Source organism: Gracilinanus agilis, chromosome 1 (assembly GCF_016433145.1).
Source record: "Gracilinanus agilis isolate LMUSP501 chromosome 1, AgileGrace, whole genome shotgun sequence".
In the NCBI taxonomy this organism is placed as follows: domain Eukaryota; kingdom Metazoa; phylum Chordata; class Mammalia; order Didelphimorphia; family Didelphidae; genus Gracilinanus; species Gracilinanus agilis.
The window spans coordinates 438,996,930-439,013,569 of NC_058130.1; positions in this window are offsets into that span (position 1 = coordinate 438,996,930).

Below are 16,640 nucleotides of genomic sequence, written 5' to 3' on the forward strand. Positions count from 1 at the left end.
ATTTGATCTCTAATGGACAACAAAGCTAAAAAGCAATCTTTTTGATGCCTCCTTTTTTCCACTACATGTAAAAGTTCATTACCAATCATATATTATGACAGAATTCTCTCTAATTTATAGGATGAAGTGGAGTCAATGTACAAAGCAAATTTAGATATTTTCTAAACTAGTGCTTAATTTCCTTATCATTAAGGTTTGTTTCCTCTTGGTGTCTCTTGTTCAGAAAAAGCTACTGTTTATTTTGAATGAATAACATGCAACAATGTACTTAACTCATCTTTCAATCTATTTGCTTCACTCTTCATTCTTGTCTCAATCTTTATTAGTGCTTTTTACTCCTTAGAAATAGTGGAATGGGGGCAGCTATGTGGCTGAGTGGATGGAGCATCAGGCCTGGAGTTTGGAGGACCTAGGTTCAAAAATGGCCTCACACTGTGGGCAAGTCACTTAACCCCAAATGCCTAGCCTTTACTACTCATCTGTCTTGGAATCAAAACTTTCTAACAATTTCAGGACAGAAGACAAGGTTTAAAAAAAAAGCAAAGAAAAAAATAGTGAAATACAATTATTAACCTCTAAAAAAGAAATGTAATATCCCCCTATCTGACTTTGCTTCAGACTCTAAAGAGAAATGTTAATATATCGTTTTATTGAATGTCAGCCTGTAAACAAACTTGTATTAAATGATTACTCTGTTCCTACCACTATGCGGAGAGAGGAATACAAATAAAGGGAAAAATATAGTCTCACCAATCAAAAAACTCACATTTCAAAGGATGAGACAAAATGCATATAACTATGTCTATATAAGATATATCCTCCAATCTAAGTCTAAGATTTATTCTACTTCACTAGTCTCCTTTAAACACAAAAGAAAAAGAATGGATAAAATATTAATTTGAGAAATTCAGATAGAATAAACAGAGTGCTCTGAATAAAGAGACATAGTGCAGTGAGCTCTATAGAAACCCACAAAAAAGCAATTCCATGGAGAAAGTCTTGACTTACTTGTTTGTATTTATCTTTTGATTATTCAGAATGGCATTTGACAAACAGGAACATTTAAGCCACTCAACTTCAATGTATCTGTAGACATTCAGTTTCTATGTATATCATATCCCCTTTAAGTAGAAGAAACTCTTTTGTGAATGTTCATACTCCATCACTTTTTGGCAGACAATGCCATATTCCACTTTTACAGTAAAACAATACTAATTCAGGAAATTTCATACATATCATCGGAGAATACTGGAACCAATTACATATAAAAAATGTGAACCTTTTGATTATAGTTTAATAGATCAGATACTTTTTGGTGAAAAGTCATAGTTCCATTTCTCAATAAAAATCAGATGGCCTCTTGGCCTTCTTAATTTTACTTCTCCAGGATAATTATCAATAATACAAATGAGGTTAAAAGTTAATTTTCTGTAAGATTCCAAATTTTGATTCATTAAATGAACTCCAACAATGTTTCTTAAAAGCAAGAGAAGGCCTTATGTGAACCCTCATGCAAGGAAGGCAGTTGTTGACCCAATTAGGCATAAATATATGAGAAGTGGAAAATATTAAACATAAATATTAAATAAGTTTATTGGTTATTTAATCTTGCACTATCAATTCCTTCCTTAACAAAGAAAAACTAATGAATAAAGCCTAAATTATTATTAAATATTTCAAGTAGCTCCAATTTAGAATAATAAAAAAGGGACAAATTGCTTTGCCAGAAAATAAGGTATTGGAGGCAAGAAAATATTTTCCATGGCTGTAATATATTAATTATCTTTTTCCATAGCAAAATAAACATATAAAAGAAAATATATTGAAGATATTTATTGCAGTTCTGAAACTGGTTCCTACAATTTTATTGGAATTTTGAAACCAGAATTATGATAGGTTCCATAACTTGCCATAGACATTAAGATAGTAAGAGAATTACAGCTAAATCACAGGATAAAACTAGGTTCTGAAACATCTAAGATATATATGTGTGTGTATATATATATGTATGTATATATATATAAAATATATGTATACATATTAATTAAAGATGTTATGAAGAAACTTCACTGATACACAAATATAGCTTTTGACCAGTATTTCTTTTTCATCATCACTTTCTTACCCTAGTTCTAAGAAATGAAAGTTCATATGATACACCAAAACTATAAGCAATGCTTTCCACTGGGATGTGGTGCTATGGTCTTTCTGGTCATGGTTAGCTCCATCATGTGGGCTTCATCATATCCATTTGTTTATACTCTAATGTTACAGACCAGTGGGTTGTGGTCAAGTTCAACAATCAATCTTGTGTTTTATATGAGGAACTTCCACAGTCAGTCCAACTAAAGATTTCTTAACAGTGAAAAAATACCAAAATGTTATTTGTAGAGCATGAAAATTAATTTCCTAACACACCAGCATTGTGACATTTACTTCAAAAATGGTTAGTTATGCAGAATACTTACTGTGCCTTGGTCGGAACACATCTGAAGCATTTTTGTTCCATTCAGGATGCAATATTTTAGAAAGGACATTGACAAGTTATCCTTTATGCAAAGGAGGATAAAATGATAGTGAGGCGACTAAAATATATGTTATAGAACTCATTGCAAGACTTTGGCCTGAAGGGGAAGACTTGAGGCAAAGAACATGTTAGCTATCTTATGATATCTGAAAGGATTTCAGGTAGATGAGAGACAAAACTTGTTCTTCTCACACCAAAAAGAAAAAGCTAGGACTAGTGGAAATTTACATTAGATAGCTTAAAAGCTTCCTACAAATAAGAACTATACAAAAATGATATATTCTCCTTTTTGGAAACAGTGAATTTCTCACCACTCAGAGGTCTTCAAACGGAGGATTAGGCTGTTGAGAAAAAGATTCATGCTTCTGGTAAAGTTGGACTTAGTTATCTCTGAGGCTCTTTCTAACTACACAGTTCTAAAAATTCTATAACTCTCCTAATTTCCTGGGATGGAGGTTGAGAGGAGATGAATCACAGTGGAGGATTATACAGCTGGATAACAGATTAACCCAAACAGAAGAACTGTGTTCTTCTTAGTATCCTAAAATGACTTACATTGGGGAGATATTTTATTTTAAAAATTCTTGCGTTGAATAGAGCTATTTAAAATATTTCTACAAAGAATGGCTGAATAAGTTGTGCTATGACCTATATCATATTATGTACCTTCTTAATGTGGTTTGGAAGGGAGAGTGCAAAAAATTTTTTAACTTAAAAATAAATAAATAAAACACTTGAATGGTAAATTCTTACAAGCTTTTTCTCTATATCGAATATCATCATTTTGTTGTTTTGCTGTAGTTTCTTTTACTCTCCAATAATGCTAAAGATATATAAATATGCTGTGGTTGTAGAGGGCCATTAGGGGCAAGTAGATGGGAAAAACATAGCTTACAAGTAGAAGTAATCCAAAAGATATGCATCTGTGATTAGAGGGCCATTGCAATTTAAGAGTCAGCTCTAATGACTCCAAGAGGTGTTGAGATGGGGATAACATCTTTCAAGATGCACTGTTATTTTGAGGCATTGTTAGAAAATGCTATCAAATGAGCTTTTGTATGACAGCTAGGTGGCACAATGGACATAGTGCCAGTCCTGGAATCAAGAAGACACATCTTTCTCTGTTCAAATCTGGTTTTGACACTTACTAGCTGTATGTCCCTGAGGAAATCACTTAATCTATTTGCCTCAGTTTCCACCTCTATATCTAGAAAACCTATAAAAAGAAATTACAAATCACTTCAGTATCTTTCCCTAGAAAACACCAGATGGGTTTACAGCCAAACAGGATGGAAAGAAGTGAACAACATTATGTCTAACCAGAGTTGTCACTACTGCTGCTACCACTGTTGTTGTTTGGGAGACAGGAGGGGACAATGATGAATCTTTCATTTCATCAACATGGTGACTTTATGGTGTTAAAAACTGACTCCACAGACTGAGTTTGGTACTCATCTATAACTTAGAGAGTTAGAGGATTTCCTGGGGGAGAAATTAAGTGACTTTTCTACTATCATCCAACTAGGCTCTGAGAGAGACTAAATTGGAACCCAGGTCCCCTAACTATAAAGGTAGCCCTCTCTCCACCCTGCCACATTCGTCTCTAAGTTTAATTCATCTTATTACTATTTATTATCACAAATGTCATCTTTTGGATATTTTCACAGTATTTAAGATATGAATTAAGAAAAAAGATAATAGCACAAAATATTTAGCTCATGAAATAGAAAATTCATCCTAAAACATTTTAAGGAAATCTAGAAAAAATAAATGAATAATAGTCCCTGCTCACAATCTGCCTGCTGCATGATGACTCTGCTAGTAGAAATGAGACTTTCCTACTTGAATCTCTTTCATCACTGTTTGATCTGCTCTAAGGAATTTTCTAAGGAATTATATGTATTATAATCAAAACCTTTTAAGAATATTAGAACTATCTTTTTCATTTATGTACATAATTGTGTTAGTTAAACTTTTGAACCATAAATTAACACAGATATATAGTGTCCCAAAACTCTAGAGTAGTTGTAAGTTACTAAAACTTAGAGTGAATGAAGATTTTGAGGGCATATTAAACTTTAATAACTGAAAACTACCCTAAGACTTTCAGGCCATTGGGTAGAAGGGAATGGGAACACCATTTATAGCACCTACTATGGACCCACCCCTATGCTAAGGGCTGTTTTCAACATTATCTTAATTGATTTTCACAAAAATTCAGTGAGGTTGGTGCCATTATTATACACATCTGAGAGACTTGAAGAAACTGAGGCAAAAGTGACTTGTCCAAGGTTAAGAGCTAATAAATGTCCAAGGCTGGATTTGAACTCAGTATGCTTTGTCCTTCGTATTTTAAAAATACTATTGACAAATATAGTCATCTCTGTGGAATGGTATCTTGTAAAAACAGTTCTTTCTACTGTAGAATAAACAGTAAGAAATTATAACAGAAAGAATACGTATCTGGTGTTTATAAATGGAAGGTGTTATTCATGACAGGTAGGGCCACAGGCAGCTGATGGTTAAACTACCAGAAGTTAGTTGCATCCTTAAAACATTTTTCTATCATCTTGCTTTTGACAACCCTACTTCTGTACACTCTATTCCAATACTGTTGTCATCTAATAAATCAACAATCAAATTCCTCAGTGTATAATGATATACTTTCAATATATTCAATTCCTATATATAGCACAGAAACATTTTACAACAAATATCTGATTCAATTCAACAAATATTTTCTAAGCATCTACTATGTGCTAGGTACAGATTAAGTGTAGGCATGCTGGTGATTCTCTCTTCTCACTTAATGAGAAATATGTCTTATAAGAAATGTTAATGAAATAGCTCAAGAAATCTTATGTTACTTTTATAACAATTACATGTCATATTGAAATAATTTTAAAATAGTAGGAAGAAATATCTCATAACCATATGTGCACATTTACTTTGTCATGTGTTCATGTGCATCTGTTTGACTAGAGAATTGAGAGAGTATTTTTTCAATCTAAAACCTATTTGATTTTCTTAGTAACTTCCTTTGAAGTCCCTCTCAAAACCGAGTTATTCATTAGCTGGGTTTCAATAAAAGGTTCCACACTGCTTTTTTCAAGACCCTTTCAAAGATTCTAAGTAATTCTGGCAAAAATAGTAAATTATGTCTACAATATTGAATACAAAATTGTCTACAAAAACAAAAATATAATTATAAAGCATGGCAAAAGAGTTGTGTATCCCATAAATCAATAGTGGCAAAAGTATATGGGTTGTGTAATACTTTTAAAAAAATATTTATTACAAGACATTGAGTGCCACTCGTGCTTAACATAATTGTTTTTGGCTGAGATGGAGGTATTCTGTTTATAAATAATGTGGTTATCTATATACCTCTGACATATCAACAAGGAAGTTTTCTTTAAATCAGATATAAAGATTCAGGTTTTAATGTGATATTACATATTCAAAACTTACCCCACTTCATTCCTAAGCTCTTTATACATTTTTGAAGTGAATTTCCTATTCTTAGAGATATGTATTTGAAAAGAGTGATGGTGTTTACTTCTCAGAATCTTCTCCAACTATATTTCCAATGTTTTTCCTCTTCCTAGTTTGGCTATTAATGGTAGGTGAGGCAGCTTTAAGAAAAGCAAAGGCTGATAACATAACTATGAAGCCATTGGTGGAAAGTAAGACAAGAACAGATACAATGAGGGGAAAAACACACACTTATATACTTTACAGGCACAAATACAAGTGTCTAAGTGGATAAGGCATAAATTTGGGAGATACAGTCATAGAATCCTACTCAGACTGTTCTGGAGATGACAATGCATGACAATGAGATTCATTGGGTCAATGAAATTCAAAGGGCCATACTTAATTGACATGTGTATGCCCCTTTGAAAAGTTCTGACAAAGCTAGAGTTCCATCAAGGAGATATCAACACAAAATCATTGTATGTGCATCCATAAATCTTTAAATATAAGTGATTAAACTCATTTATCCTTCTAAAGGATTTCTGAAAAGAAATAGTGCACAAATACAAAACCTAGTCTAACTCAAACAGGAGATTTAAAAATCTATTCTGGCTTTTACAATGTCTATAATTCCCAGATATTTATAGCAGTCATAAAACAACTGTCCTTCAAGACAATAAATGTTAATGCAAGCAATGAACTACACACACACACACACACACACACACACACACACACACAAATGGGGGGGGGAGGATGACACAAATACCATCCTGACCCCTAACCTCACCACTGAAAAAGAATAGAAAAAAGATTCACCAAGTTCAATAACTGGAATTCCAATGCATTGTAACATGGATAATAGAACTGGACAATTCTCTTGTCAAGCTTTAGTAATGCATGAGGGAAAATGCACATGACAGAACAAATCAGCTTACTAATTTGGAGATTCACAAAGCCTTTTCCTCACCTTTTCAGAGCAGTTTCTCTATTGAGGCTAAACAGATAATATGACAAGTATAATAAGGTGTGATCTCTAAAGCCTTTGTCTTTCTGATGTGATTTGGAATGACAGGCTAAATCTTGACCCCCAAATACAACCACTCAGCATGCATGCTGCTGATGGTCCTTCCATCATTAATGTAGATAGGGGAAAAAACCGTATCAGGAAATCCTAATTTCAAGCAATGGCATGTTATCAGCAACAGGTTATTAAAATACCACATAAAATGAATTTCTAATAAATTCATTCATAGTATATGGCTCTTTTATTGTTAAGATCTCAAACCACCATACAAATAGTTCAGCTACACTAACAAATTTTAACTCTGGGAAGCCTAACTTGACCCATTTGAAAATGGAGAAAGCAAATACCTAAGGGCTAATTCCTAAGAGAACATTTTAGAATAGTGTTAAGTACTGTAAGCCTCAGTTTTCCTCATCTGTATTACCATGATAATAATATTTGCACTGATTTTCTCCACTGGGTTTTTGTGAGGAAAGGACTTTGGAAAATTTAAATTGCTATGTAAAAATCAACTATTACAACCAACAGATCTTGTAAAAATCAACAAAAGAATAAACTTAACATTAAATTAGCATTCACTGTTCTATATTCAATAAATGGTTAAATAATTTTTATTTGTTACTTCCTGACTTGTGTTTTGCTAGATATAATATCTAATATTGTAGTGGTAGTTTAGATATAACAAAACCATTTTTAATTAACTCCAATACAAAATGTCATTGTTAAATCAATTCAGTTATTTCTGACTCTTCAGGACACCATTTGGGGTTTTCTTCGCATAAATACTGAAGTGATTTGGAATTTCCTCCTCTCTCTCATTTTACAGATGAGGAAAAAAAGGTAAACAGGATTAAAATGACTTGCCTGGGATCACACTGATAGCAAATGTCTAAAACCAAATTTGAACTTAGAAAAATAAGTCTTACTGACTCCAGCCCCATCTACTTTATTTACTGAAACACCTAGCTTCCCCCTAATACAAAATACATGATGCCCAAATAACTTTTAACTTATATATATGCATATATAATATTTGCAGAAAATATTCATTATTTGGATGTGCTACCTCACAGAAACACTGAGAAACAGGTACTAAAGTCAAAAATTATATGACACAGAAAATAAATAACTGAAGGCAAAGGATCACAGGCATCTACCATTGGTATTGTGTTCCAAATTCCTTAGTGGGATAGTAACTTAATGAAATTCATGAAATCATATTAATAACTATGTTTGAAGTATCCTGAGAAAATACTCTTTGACAGCAAAAATACAAGAGAAACTTTGAAAAATCAAAATGCAATTTAATTTAGTAATCTATTTTAAAATGAGTCAAGGAGCACTGCATACTTTCCCAGCCCATGGGAATGAGAAGTCAAGGGTATTTTAGTGAATGGACAAAGACTTGCTATGACTAAATTGGCTTTCCACTTGTGGGATTAAGTAATCCATATCTGAGTTCTTCCCTCATTAGTACAAATAATTGAGTTGATTGTATAGCCTCATCAAATTGAAAATCTGTCAAGACGACGGCGACCCTCAGTCAAAACAGGATATAAACAGAACCAAAAAATGAGAAGAATGATGAAAAGCACTTTGTGTAGCTTTTTTAAATGTAACTTTGAAAAGGGGGCTATCATATTACATTATTTATGGGACAAGCTTCTAGTGATGAGGAGCAGACAATCAAGTCCTCTAAAAACAAGACATGTGCTAGAATTTTCTGATACATCTTAGAATTTTTCTCATAGCATGAGATTCAATAGCTTGCTGAGATCATCTGATTAAAATTAGTAGTTCTCTATTAAAACTGATCAAAGGAACAACCCCCCAAAGAGGTTTTGCTTCATATCATTTGTCTAGTGACATCTATGATCAGTACAACATGAGGTCGAGAATGACTCAATTTTTCAAGAATTATCCGTCTTCATTCTAAAAGCATAATAATTTAAAAAAAACTATTCTGCTATAGTATCATATAGCTTAGATATATCATTTCTGCTTCAATCTGACTGGTTATAATCTATAACTTTTTTTCAAAAAACAAAGATTTAAGCTTATAGACACTATATTTTCTAGGCAGAGAGAGACAATTACAGCACTAATGCTGATGTTTTTATCATTGGACAAGAATGATAAGAAGCTGAAATTTCATACTTGGAAATGATAAGGCAGTCAGAATAATAAAATGTTCCCTGACATTGTTTCATAATCAATTTATATGGATTTTAAATTATGAGACTAAGCCATGCATACAGACTTCAGTTTATTTAAGTTACTGATAGGCATTTAAGAATAATGAAGATTTGCAGAATCATATTTTAATTAACCAGAGTTCTACTTCTTGGACCTCTCAATAAGAATTTTTATCCTGCCTTATTTTTAGCCAGTTGTTATTGGTTAAGTGAACGCATAGGAACTTTAAAGATATATAAGACTAGAGCTGCATTTTCATTGGTAAAAATAATTCCAATGTGAGAACTCTTTTCAACAATATAGACCAGTTTGTACTCTGTGACAGATTTTGAGGGAGTTGACTAGGGCTTGGGGAGTTTTAGTGATTAACCCAAGGTCACAAATCAAGAATATGTCAGGGACTTAAAGGTACTTGAAGACAAGTCTTCTTGACAATCTGATCTCCTTTCTAAGCACTGACACATTGCTTCTCATTAATTAAAGGATACCATCCAGGAAAATGTGGTGGGTGAGTGAGGTGATTGTGAGTAAATGATAACAGATGAATAGTGTGCACAATTCACATAATGCTAAGGAATGTAGACAAAGGATCCTCACACAGTGCCTTATCCCATGTGGAAGATTTTCTAGAGGATATGTGTGAATGTGAGGAAAAGATACGGATGAATAGCATCACTGGAAAGGATAGTTTAGACTTTGAAATTTCCAAGATCAGAAACACAGTAAATGTTAAAGTCAATTTTTTTCTACCCTTGGCTTATAGAGTAGAGGCAATTCTAATAGGAATTTATATTAAAAAATTCAAATTATATCCTCTTGCCTGTTCAAATAATATAGACAGTTTGGATATTCAGACAAAATCTTTTCTCTGTTGAGTCTGCATCTAAAGCACTTAAAAACATGTACTGAATATTCATAATGACAGATTTGCTAAAGATTTTCAATTGTAAAAGATCTTGATTAAATTATCTTCTGTATGTAAGTAGACTAATTTCACTTCCCAATAATATTATTGATACATCATAAGCAAGTATAAAGTCACAAAATACCAGTTGCTCTCTAATGTATAATCCTTTTATTTCTGTGAAACTATATTTTTTGTTTAATATTTAAAGCAAAGCTGTACCTGAGGTAGGGTTTTTACTCTACTTCTAAGGTTTGAGGTTTACAAAGTAAAGAAATTACAATAGTCCTTTCAATTTTCCATCATACAGAAATAATGTAACTTCAATAGCCACTTGAGTGTACCTCCCATAATGAAAAATTAAAATCCTATTTATTTACACATTCTGAATAAGTTTGAAACCATCAATCTACTTCATATCAAACAAGTTCAGTTAACACGCAGTACAAGTCACACAACTAACTGTGCAAATGTAAGCTCCCAGAAGCCAGGTTTTTTTTGTTTGTTTGTTTGTTTTTACTTTGTGTCCCTACTACTTAGAAGAATGAAGAATGCCTGGGATATTGTTGTTGTTGTTCAGTTATTCAGTCACGTCTGACTCTTCATAATCTCATGGATCAAAGCATGCCAATACTGTCCATGGAATTTTCTTGTCAAAGATACTTTGCCATTTCCTTATTCAATGGATTAAGATAAACATAGGTTAAGTGACTTACCCAGGGTCACACAGCTAGGAAGTATCTGAAACTATATTTAAACTCAGGTGCTCCTGACTCCAGGCTCAGACCTCTGTTCACTGAGGCACCTCACTGCTTAACTTAGTGACAGAGTAGGCACTTAAATGTTTGTTAATTGATTCATTAAGCAAAATCGTCAAGATCACTACATGATAAATATTTTATCTTAGTTTGAGCAGTATTAATCGCATAAATTCGGTATAATAAAACTTAGCGTTTTTTGTTTTCCACAGATAAATCTCCCTTAAATTATCAAAAGAGCCCTCATTTCAAACCTACTTTTAAAAATTCTTTAAAATAAACTACAAATCAGGGTCATCGAGGTAGCAGGGACCATTATTCCAAAATAGTTCTTCCTTACCATCCTTTAGAATCAGTTATAGATCCCTATAAGACAGAAGAATTAAGTACAAAATGTAGCATGTACATTATAAGTAAACCAAAATCTTGACAGGAATTTGAGGGTTTTTTTCCTGCAGAATCAAATATTCAACAGACCACACATAATCAATAGATAATAGATATCAAATACTTTGTTTTACCAAAACCAGTAGAGCACCCTGTATCACCTCATTAAATCAAATGTAAATGTAAAATTAATGAACTTCTCTATTTGAATTCTATAGAAACCCCTCTGCGAAATGTCAGTTCTCCCTAAAGTTACTCAGGTCAGTACTTCAAGAACCTACCACATTTCACTTCTTATTGCAAAATGAATTTTTCCATAAACTGGACACATTGTTCTCTTCAGAGCCTTGTTTGTCTTATTCTTTCTCTGCTATTCCTATAAGCCATAAGCCTAACATTATTCTTACTTTGCTCTTTTCACTGATAGTACATAAAGTATATAGCCTTCCTATCCTTCGTTGTCCCTTAGTCATATACATCTTATATATGAATTCAGAATCATAAAGGAAGGAAGTAGGGAAAAGAAACACTGTTGAAAATTCTAGCCATGAGACCTACAAATTCTAAGATAACTTCTATATTTTCTATTTCAGTGTCTAAAAGAATAGCATTTGCCAAACTAAAATGAACGGAACTATATTGTCAAAAAAGGCAATGAACATTTCACATCTGCTGAAATTCAGTTTCTGTATCCCTACTGTTTGGATGTTGGCTAGATTGTTACAATGTGACAGCATCTTCTCTGGAGGGTCACATGCCTCCAAAATGTGCATACTATACACACTAAAAAAGGAATATATCAATATACCAGATTTGGAGAGTGCTCTCCAAGGTTCCCCATGCAGTGCAGGTGTACATCCATACTGTATAATATCTTCTAATTAGTACTAGATCCCAGTTGCCTCTTTCAAACTTTGTGTTATGCTTTGGAAAAGAGTCTATACAAATAGAAGTCCATAATGGGGTAAGAGGAAAAATGAAAAGGAGATGGGAGAAAGGGAGGGAGAAAAAGAAATAGGGGAAGAGAGAGAGAGAGAGAGAGAGAGAGAGAGAGAGAGAGAGAGAGAGAGAGAGAGAGAGAGAGAGAGAGAGAGAGAGAGAGAATGAGAGAAAGAAGGAAAAGAGAAGAGAAGGAAAAAAAAGAAAGTGGAGGAGAGATATACAGAAGGAGAGAATAATACCCCCACTAAAGATTAGTAACTACATGAAATAAATGAATTATTTTGGAGTATATGTCATTAAAATATAAGAGGTAGACAGAACAATATTCTTTGGTATTCCCCACACCAAAAAGATTTCCCATATGTATAGTGATAATTACCAGGAATATCTTTTTTATTATAAGATGGTAGCATTTAAAGCTGGAAGGTACTTTAAAGGTCAACTAGTAAAACCCCCTCATTTTACACCTGAGAAAATTGAAATACAGAGAGATTAAGTGGTGTGGCTGGTGTCATAGACCCATTAGTACCAGAATTGAGATTTGAATACATATAATTTTTCTCCTAAACCACTATTATTCTCTGAAAATATGAATTGATATGTCTTCAACTTTTTTCAAATACAAATAGCACTGCTTCCCATGCCAGGTTGGATGAATGAAAAGTCAGAATTAAGGTTGCCAGAAGAAATATCAGCAGTCTCAGATATGCAAATGATACCATTCTGAGGCTAGAAAATGAAAAAAAAAGAAGCCTCCTGATGAGCATGTAAGAGGAGAATGCAAAAGCTGGTTTGAAGTTTTGCACCAAAAAAAAAAAAAATAAGATCCTGTCAACTAGCTCCCTTACCTCCTAAAAAATATGGAGAAAAAAAATGAAGAAGTGTCAGATTTTATATTATTGGGCTCAAAGATCACTGCAGATGGCAACTGTAGTCAGAAAATTTTTAAGTACTTGATCCTCCTTAGTAAAGCTATGGCAAATCTGGACATTATACTAAAAAGCAGAGACATCACCTTGCCCACAAAGGAATGGTAGAAAGTATCAGCAAAGCTATCATTTTTGGGGAAGCAAAGTATGGCTGTAAGAGTTAAACTATGATAACTAAGCACCACAGAATAAACACTTCTGAGTCCCTTGGACAGCAAGGAGATCAAATCAGTTAATGCTTAAAGAAATTAATCAATAGAATGTAATGGACTTCTGTACTAGCAGCAATGCAATGACACAGGACAATTCTGAGGGATTTATGGAAAAGACGCTACCCACATTCAGAGGAAGGACTGCAGGAATGGAAACACAGAAGAAAAGCAACTGCTTGAACACATGGGTTGAGGTGGACATGATTGGGGATGTAGACTTGAAACTACCACACCAACGCAACTAACAACAATTTGGAAATAGGTCTTGATCAATGACACATGTTAAAACCAGTGGAAATGTGCATTGGCTATGGGGGAGGAGTTAGGGGGTGAAGGGGAATGTAAGAGCATGAATCATGTAACCATGTTAACTTTTCTAAAAAATAAATATTATTAAATGTTAAAAAAAGAAAGTAATCAAGACTTTTTATTAGAAGGTCAAACACTGAATCTGAAGCTTAAATAATTTAGCCACATAATAAGAAGATAGGGCTCATTAGAAAAGACCTTAATGTTGGGAAAGAATTAAGGTAAAAGAAGAAGGAGATTACAAAAGAAGAGGTGTGTCATGGAAGCAGTGAATATGAGCCTGGACAGACTTTGGGAGAAAGTGGAGGACAGAAAGTCCTGCCATGCCATGATTCATGGAGTCCTGAAAAATTAGACGATTGAAAGATTGAACAACCACAAAGGTATCATAGTAGAGTGTAAAGAGTACTTAGTCTGGAGTCAGGGCTTAGGTTATATCCTACTCTTTCACTATTGGTGTGACCTTAGGAATGTTTCTTAGCCTCCCTATGCCTCAATTTCTCATTTGTAAAATAATTGAGTTTAACCAGAGAGTCTCTCCAATACCATCTAAGCCCTAGATTTATGTTTCTACTCTGATTATTAGGTGATAAAGACCTAAGAGGGATTGGTGCTGGGGGAACTGGTACAAGGGAGTGGGGGATAGAATGGATTTATAAACCTAAGTGACAGGTTTGAATCTTGACTCTACTATTTAGTTAGGTAACTTTCTGCAAGATACCTAGTAATCTTTTCTTTTCCTTTTTTTCCTAGTAGTCTTTTCTGAGCCTCAGTTTTCTCATCTGTAAAATGCACTCCACCTTAAAATCATCATAGTATCCCTAGGGCAACTAGATTGAAAAGTGAATAGAATGCTGGACCTAGAGGCAGGAAGTCTCATCTCCCAGAATTTAAATGTGACTGCAGACTTTTATTAGCTGTGTGATTTTGGGCAAGTCATTTTGTTTACCATAGTTTTCTCATCTGTAAAAAAATGTTAGAAAAGGAAAAAGCAAACCCCTCCAATATCTTTGCCAAGTAAACTCCAGCTGACATCACAAAGAGTCAGACACCACTGAAATGATTTTACGACAACAAAAGTATTCCCAGTTTCCTTCAAAGCTCAAGTACTACCTTCTACATTAGGCCTTTCCTAATGTCCCCAACTTCCAGTGCCTATTTCTATTTATTTTGTGTATATTTATTCTAGTATCTGCTTTCTCCCAACTGAATATTTTGCATGCCTAAAGTACCCTGTGCCCTTAAGAGACTTAGTTCACAATGGGTTTTGTGGTAGAAAGGACAGAAAAAGTATTTGTATGTGAAAGTAAACTTATACTAGTTTTCAAAGGAGGTAATATAGTATTTCTGTTATAAGTGGAAATTTTGATGCATAAAAGGAATGGGAAAGGATTTTGAATAAAACCACTAATAGATATATAAGAAGAAATGATTTCTAGATAATATTTGAGTACTTTTGGACAGAAATTTAACTATAATTAACAAAAACTGAAATCTTTTTATGAATGATAGCATGATTACTGATTTATATATAACCAGTTTGGTGGATTAGGGAGGCATCAAAACACCTTTTAGGTAATAATAAACTGTTTCAGAACAAAAAATCAACTGATATACTCTACTGAACACTTTATACCTAAAGGACATTATAGTTCAATTTATATAACTTTTATAGTTAAAATAGGCTAAACTTTTAAAATGTGAAGTCATATAAACACATGGACTTTTTTCTTTAAAAAGTACTATCAATTTCATTGGGAAAATTTGGAGAACCGTTATCTTTTCAGTGTAGGGTGAGACACAAGATGAGGAGTCTCTCATTTAATTCATGGAAAGAAACCAGATATAGTAACCATGTTCTAAGTGGACAATGCAGCTTCTGAATAACTGCCTGGTTTGGTCTGCAAATCCTAAAGAGCCAATCTAATGAGCTTTGCAGTTCTCTGGTTTAGAAGGAACTGCTGATGAAGAGGCAGCATTTTCTAAACACCTTTTTAAGGTTATTTTCACTTAAAGAAGCATGTAAAATTACATTTGAGTAAAGAAAAGAAGTAGATTTCTCCAGTTAATGAGCATGAAAACCAACAGAAATGATGTAAGGTTAAAAGCATTATCATTATCATACAATGTCCATGATCCTAAATAGATCTATGATATCCAAGAGAGTTAGCTCAGAGTTGTGTGCTCTCCCTAATCAGAGGAGTTTTCCTCCCTCATTTACCAGGTTTCTTTAGATGTGGGGCCATTCTATCACAGAGATAGAAGGTAGTGGTAAGAGAATATGATCCAGTTTTCTGTGTGGCCTGGGCTATGTTTCATTATTTGTATATTTGCTTTAACATATGAATATATTATTTACTTTGCCTTAATGTTAAGTAAATGGTTATTTTTAATATTTAAAAGTGTTATTATTGTGAGTGGCTGACAATTTATAGAAAAGGTATCTTCTTATTCTTTTCAAACTTTTAATTATGATACCTTATTTCCCTATGTTTTCAATAGTATCTTGTAAAATATTTTCAAAATGTTTATTGCTTAGGACATACAACAAACATATAGCAACATTTATAGATTGAAAATAGCACAGGGGTGGCACTTATTCTAAGATAGATTTAAAGAGAAACTATAGATGTTGACACCATCTTGTCAGAGCTGAAATTCCAGCTAACAGACTTGTTCAATAGGAGCGTGAAAACCAGTATGTACTAAGAAATGATTGAAATTCTTTCTATTTACATGAGGTTAACAAGAGCAGAAACACACCCAAAAAATTAAGAATAAACATAACAGAGTGGGGAGGGCCAGATTATTCATTGAATATTTACCATACAAAGAGAAGAGAAGTCTAGGAAAAGAGGAATTGCATTTCTAGTTATAAATACCTACCTAAACCTTGTAAGTATGTATACACACACACACACACACACACACACACACACACACATATATATATATATATATATATATATATA